Source organism: Eleutherodactylus coqui, chromosome 1, assembly GCF_035609145.1.
Source record: "Eleutherodactylus coqui strain aEleCoq1 chromosome 1, aEleCoq1.hap1, whole genome shotgun sequence".
Taxonomy (NCBI): Eukaryota; Metazoa; Chordata; class Amphibia; order Anura; family Eleutherodactylidae; genus Eleutherodactylus; species Eleutherodactylus coqui.
Genome location: NC_089837.1, coordinates 516,157,450 through 516,165,189, shown reverse-complemented (window position 1 = coordinate 516,165,189; position 7,740 = coordinate 516,157,450).

Sequence of the window (7,740 nt, the reverse complement as noted above, 5' to 3'; positions counted from 1 at the left end):
GAATCGCGGGCCCCAGCTCGGTGCTGGTATCTGCGGCGGTGTATGCTTCCTCCACTAAACCACCCTCCTCCTCCTACGCAACCTCTGTCTCGCAATCAAGATGTGTCAGCAGCAGCACGTCGCCAGCAGTCGGTGTCGCGCGGCGTGGCAGCACAGCGGTGGGCAAGCGTCAGCAGGCCGTGCTGAAACTACTCAGCTTAGGAGAGAAAAGGCACACGGCCCACGAACTGCTGCAGGGTCTGACAGAGCAGACCGACTGCTGGCTTTCGCCGCTGAGCCTCCAACCGAGCATGGTCGTGTGTGACAACGGTCGTAACCTGGTGGCGGCTCTGCAGCTCGGCAGCCTCACGCACGTGCCATGCCTGGCCCACGTCTTTAATTTGGTGGTTCAGCACTTTCTGAAAAGCTACCCACGCTTATCAGACCTGCTCGGAAAGGTGCGCCGGCTCAGCGCACATTTCCGCAAGTCCAAGACGGACGCTGCCACCCTGAGGAACCTGCAACATTGGTTTAATCTGCCAGTGCACCGATTGCTGTGCGACGTGCCCACATGGTGGAACTCTATGCTCCACATGTTGGCCAGGCTCTATGAGCAGCGTAGAGCTATAGTGGAATACCAACTCCAACATGGGCGGCGCAGTGGGAGTCAGCCTCCTCAATTCTTTACAGAAGAGTGGGCCTGGTTGGCAGACATCTGCCAGGTCCTTGGAAAATTTGAGGAGTCTACCCAGATGGTGAGCGGGGATGCTGCAATCATTAGCATCACCATTCCTCTGCTATGCCTCTTGAGAAGTTCCCTGCAAAGCATAAAGGCAGACGCTTTGCGCTCGGAAACGGAGGCGGGGAAGACAGTATGTCGCTGGATAGTCAGAGCACCCTCCTGTCTATATCTCAGCGCGTTGAGGAGGAGGAGGGGGAGGGGGAGGAGCATGAGGAAGAGGGGGAAGAGACAGCTTGGCCCACTGCTGAGGGTACCCATGCTGCTTGCCTGTCATTCTTTCAGCGTGTATGGCCTGAGGAGGAGGAGGAGGATCCTGTAAGTGATCTTCCAAGTGAGGACAGCCATGTGTTGCGTACAGGTCCCCTGGAACACATGGCTGCCTTCATGTTAGAATGCCTTTCTCGTGACCCTCGCGTTACACGCATTCTGGCCACTACGGATTACTGGGTGTACACACTGCTCGACCCACGGTATAAGGAGAACCTTTCCACTCTCATACCGGAAGAGGAAAGGGGTTCGAGAGTGATGCTATACCACAGGACCCTGGCGGACAAACTGATGGTAAAATTCCCATACGACAGCGCTAGTGGCAGAAGGCGCATTTTCGAGGGCCAGGTAGCAGGGGAGGCGCAGAGATCAGGCAGCATGTACAGCACAGGCAGGGGAACACTCTCCAAGGCCTTTGAGAGCTTTATGGCTCCACAGCAAGACTGTGTCACCGCTCCCCAGTCAAGGCTGAGTCGGCGGGAGCACTGTAATAGGATGGTGAGGGAGTACGTAGCCGATGGCACGACCGTCCTCCATGACGCCTCTGCTCCCTACAACTACTGGGTGTTGAAGCTGGACACGTGGCCTGAACTCGCGCTGTATGCCCTGGAGGTGCTTGCTTGTCCTGCGGCTAGCGTCTTGTCAGAGAGGGTGTTTAGTGCAGCTCGGGGAATCATCACGGATAAGCGTACGCGCCTGTCAACCGACAGTGCCGACAGGCTTACAATCATAAAGATGAACGAAGCCTGGATTTCCCCAGAGTTCTCTTCTCCACCAGCGGACAGCAGCGATACCTAAACAATACGTAGGCTGCACCCGCGGATGGAAGCATCGTTCTCTATAACCATAAAAACCGGGGACCTTTTAGCTTCATCAATCTGTGTATTATATTCATCCTCCTGCTCCTCCTCCTGAAACCTCACGTAATCACGCCGAACGGGCAATTTTTCTTAGGCCCACAAGGCTCAGTCATATAACTTTTGTAAACAATGTTTATACGTTTCCATTCTCAATTCAATAAAGCGTTGAAACTTGCACCTGAACCAATTTTTATTTTAACTGGGCTGCCTACAGGCCTAGTTACAAATTAAGCCACATTAACCAAAGCGATTAATGGGTTTCACCTGCCCTCTTGGTTGGGCATGGGCAATTTTTCTGAAGTACATTTGTACTGTTGGTACACCAATTTTTTTGGGCCCTCGTCTACATTGTAATCAAATTAATTTTTAGCCCACCTGTATTAAAGCTGACGTTACCTCAGCTGTGCTGGGCACTGCAATGGGATATATTTATGTACCGCCGGTGGCTTCCTGGGACCCACCCATGCTGTCGGTCCACACGGAGTTGTAACTGCATGTGTACACTTCTAAAGAACCCCAGTCTGACTGGGGCATGCAGTGTGGGCCAAAGCCCACCTGCATTAAACCTGACGTTACCTCAGCTGTGATGGGCAATGCAATGGGATTTATTTATGTACCGCCGGTGGGTTCCAGGGAGCCACCCATGCTGTGGGTCCACAGGGACTTCACATGAGGGATTTGTACCTGCCAGTGTCTATGTATTAAAAACCCCGGTCAGACTAGGGCATGCAGTGTGGGCCGAAGACCACCTGCATTTAATCGGACGTTACCTCAGCTGTGATGGGCAATGCAATGGGATATATTTATGTACTGCCGGTGGCTTCCTGGGACCCACCCATGCTGTCGGTCCACACAGAGTTGTAACTGCATGTGTCCACTTCTAAAGAACCCCAGTCTGACTGGGACATGCAGTGTGGGCCGAAGCCCACCTGCATTAAACCTGACGTTACCTCAGTTGTGATGGGCAATGCAATGGGATTTATTTATGTACAGCCGGTGGGTTCCAGGGAACCACCCATGCTGTGGGTGCACACGGAATTCCCATTGCGGAGTTGTACCTGCCTGTGACTATTTATAAAAAACCCCGGTCTGACTGGGGCATGCAGACACCTTGACAGAATGAATAGTGTGTGGCACATGGGTTCCCCATTGCTATGCCCACGTGTGCAGCTCCTGATGGAGGTGGCACAGGATTGGATTTCTCATTGCTTCTGTACAGCATTATGGGCTATCGCCCTGCCCCTTTTAAAGAGGGTCGCTGCCTGGCCGTGCCAACCCTCTGCAGTGTGTGCCTGCGGTTCCTCCTCATGGCAGACGCACTTATAAATAGACATGAGGGTGGTTTGGCTATGAGGCCAGCGTGTGGCATGAGGGCAGCTGAAGGCTGCGCAGGGACACTTTGGTGTGCGCTGTGGACACTGGGTCGTGCGGGGGGGTTGGGCAGCATGTTACCCAGGAGAAGTGGCAGCGGAGTGTCATGCAGGCAGTGATTGTGCTTTGTTGGAGGTAGTGTAGTGCTTAGCTAAGGTATGCCTTGCTAATGAGGGTTTTTCAGAAGTAAAACTTGTTTGGGGGGCACTCTTGCCGCTATTGTGGCTTAATAGTGGGACCTGGGAACTTGAGATGCAGCCCAACATGTAGCCCCTCGCCCGCCCTATCCGTTGCTGTGTCGTTCCCATCACTTTCTTGAATTGCCCAGATTTTCACAAATGAAAACCTTAGCGAGCATCGGCGATATACAAAAATGCTCAAGTCGCCCATTGACTTCAATGGGGTTCGTTACTCAAAACGAACCCTCGAGCATCGCGAAAATTTCGTCTCGAGTAACGAGCACCCGAGCATTTTGGTGCTCGCTCATCTCTAGAAACCAGTACAATAGCTGCTTACAGGTACTCACCGGGCCATAACATTTCATATAAGGTAGTGATTTTAGGGCACATTTCCCAGAGCCTTTAGGAGGATCCCTGAAGTAACACTTGCTCTTACAATCATCACTGTATATACATGGATCTCTATTCTTCTGAATGCAAAATGCAGGAAATAAATGTTTAGTGAATGTATTAATAAGGTTTCATAATAATGTCACAGGAGGAAGTAAAATCAATTCATACTTGTCACCCGGAATGTTCTTTAGATTCCCAGAAAAAAGAAGCGACCTCACAGATTCCATAAAGTTATCAAATCTACTGCATGTCGCTGAGGTCTTTTAGAAGGGAGCTTTTATAAAAGATTTCTATTGGCCCTGACCACTGGATGTATGTAACATCCTGGACTTCCTGGTGACCTTTTTTGTTACATGACTATTTTCCCTGAAGATTAGCGTCACCTCTTGCTGGCAGACAAGGCACAGACATGGATGCGATGAATTTGCACTTAAAAGAATACCACAAAGAATGTTACAAGCCTATTTTATGATTAAATATAAAACATAAATATGAAACTAAAAGAATACCACAACCAGATGAGTAGAGAAATGAACACTTAAATAGTCCACTGATAAAGTGACATTTCTGTGGTCCCTGAATTGGTGTTAGGGGGTTACCAGGCCTGTGTGTTACCTATGCTATAGATTTCTCATACTTTCTATTCAGGCATGAATTTTCTTGAAGAATTTAACCCTTTGTTGAAAGTGTCAAAAGTTGGGATATGTTTCTACTCCCAAAGAATTTTATGGCTGGCTTTGTGATTTGAAATTGCCTTTGTAATTTGAAATTGCCTTTAGGTATAATAAATTTTATGTGTTCTATGTTTTATCAGTGACTAGAAAACTGCTTGGCCACTGAGTATTTCTGTCTTTTTTTTTTTTCTTCAATTGCGTAGTGATGCTATCTCATGCTGGCTTTCAGTTTTTGTCCTGTTTCCTCAGGCATAAATGGACCCAACAGGATACTTACTGCACAGTATCAGGTACACAACCTTGGACATGGAACATGTGAATGTTCCAGGGATCTTATAATCCTGCTGGTTAAACAGGAACACGTGAAGCCTCAGGCAAAAGTAAAGTCATAGCACAGGTGCTAATTTTGTTCTGTCATGCACAGTGTAATTAATGTTTCTATTAATTGGTCAATTAATGTTACAAATCCCAATACAATTAATGCCACCATTCACAGAGGGCAAGCATTAACCAATTTATGGTGGATGTTAAAGTCTTCTACCAAGCCTCAAAAATACAGCTTATCTCATAATAACATATGACCTGCTATAAAGATGCAATAAGCAAAGGGTAACTTGACTTAGAGAGGGGAGGCTCTATAACTCCCAGTGTTGTACATATTTATTTATTGGTGATTATTCTTTAAGTTGGAGGAGTGCTGTACTATATTAAAATTGTGGTTATTTAGTTTACAAAAAAAGATATCTCCATGGCAACCTTATGACTATGTATAAATTTATTAGAGAACAATACATAGATCTCTCTCATGATCTGTTTATACCCAGGACCGTGACAGTAACAAGAGGCACCCTATACATCTAGAAGCAAGAAGGTTTCTACACCAACATAGAAGGGTTTTTTTTTGTGTAAGAGCAGTGAGACTATGGAACTCTCTGCATGAGGATGCAAAGAGTAGAAGAGGGGTCTGGAAACTTTTCTTCAGCAATACAATATTCTATGTTATAATAATTAATAACTTCAGAAGGGTCGGTGATCTGATTGCCTGACTGGAGTCAGGAAGGATTTTTTTTTCCTTAAATGGGGACAACTTTATACAGACACATTTAAAATAAGACCAGAACACACCTTACTTTTAATAATTATTTATTATAATTAATTATCATTGGTTATTAAAAGTCACCAAGAACAGTGACTTTTAATTAGATGTGGTTAGAGTATTTATTATAGGTATGTGTACTTCTGATATTAAATGTATTTTGCGTGCTGTTGCCACTCTTTGGCTTCTGCTTCTATGTATCTTGCAGCCATGGTTTAACGTTCACCTATAGATTTCTATTGGGAAGTGCTGACCTATTTTATCCTTTTTTCTACAAATATTGTGGAGTAGTGACTGCCTCCACCTGGTCATGCACGCCCACCACCCATTTACCTTCTGTCCCTCCTATTTGGGATTACAATTTGTATCCTACCCTCCCCGGTTTTATTTGTAGGCTTAGTCCTAAGAAAGGAGCATTTTTAAAGGTAGGCACCCATTTTTCCTAGGTTAAGATTAAACTAACTGGTATTAGTGTTAAGACTAGAGATGAGCGGTAGCATACTTGAAGGTACCTGTTACTCGAGCGAGCACCACGCAGTGCTCAAGAAAATTTCATCCTCTCCTCCCTGCATGTTTGGCACCATTTTTTAGCCAATAAACATGCAGTGAAAGCTGTGGCACCTCCTGCTGTGACATTCCAACCCTGTGCACGTCTATAGCTGTGACTGGCTGGCCTGATCAGGTGACCTACGAGCATAAAAACTCAGGCCACGTGAGGCTCACCTCACATGCACACTGCATGAGCTGAGGGACAGAGCTGCTGCTATTCAGGGAAAGTGATAGTGTAGGATAGAGGTTGCAATTACTTAGGGAACCTTGTTCCAAGGACCTAACAGTCGTTTCTAGGACTACAACTCCTCTCATTGTGTGCATCAGCAATTTGGCTGGCTTGGAGCAGTAGTGCACACAAAGTATTTTCATGCATCCGGCTGTATACTGCATACTGTTACCAGTTTTATGCAGTATATTGCTAGTGGTGTACCCAGACTAGATAGGAAGTAACAAAACTATCATTTTTTGGGGGGGGGTGCTCAAAGCGTACGCTATATACCCGTGTGTGGGTGCTGTCAATCTATGCTAACAACAGCATACACTGTTTAAATTGGGTTTTTTTGCCTCTCAAAGCGTACGCTATATACCCATGTGTGAGTCCTGTGAATCCACAATATCTAACAGTTTACAGTGTCTATTTTGGGCTATAAGTGTACACAAAATATCTTGCAGTTTGCGTAGTATTTTGACCAAGTGCATTCTACAACATGATGAAGACTAGGGGTAAGGGTCGAGGTCAAGGATGTTTTCTTGTGATTCACACAACCTCCCCTATGCGGAGCATGGGTCACCTTGAAAAATGCCTGAGTCTCCCATTGACTTCAATGGCATTCGTTACTCGAAACAGGCTCACGAGCATCACAAAAAGTTTGACTCAAGTAACGAGTACCCGAGCATTTTGGTGCTCGCTCATCTCTAGTTAAGACCCATTTGAAAGCTTGGTCACCTGGACGTTGGTAGATGGGCCAAATTATATACCAAGAACCTTGCATTATTTAATCTGGTTGGAGTATTTATTATAGGTATGTATACTTCTGATAGTAGATGTATTTTGCGTGTTGTTGCCACTTTTAGTTTCTGCTTCTTAATTCGAGGCAGGACCTCCCCTATGTGAATGGGAACTGTTTCTCATGAGGCTTCTGTAAAATGGCCTTGTCTTGGAGAACAGGTGTTGATAACACCAAGGCCGTCAGACTGGTTTTGTTGTGTCCAGCTGCTCAACAATCAAGGTTTGTCCAAAAAAAAATGCAGAAAAAAAATATTATATAATATATGGAAGCATATAAGATGGATACAAGAAACAAAATGGATACATCTTTACTTCTCTAACATGTAAAATTTTATTATGATGAGTTCCATGTGGCTTAATCCTTCTTAGCCCAAGGGTAAGGCAATCCTTCTATCAGCGAGCACATATGGATTCGCTTTGCCACTTACAGATTTGTTTTAGGGCTAGGTATGGGTTACACTGGAATTCACATTTTATTCCTCTAAGCAGTATTTTGCCTCCTCTGTAGGTTTCACAAGCTATTTCTTTTATGGACAGTCTCAGTGAAGCAGGGGCGTACCTAAAGGCTCAGAGGCCCGGGTGCAAAAGTTCAGCTCGGGGCCCCCCCACCCCCGGGCC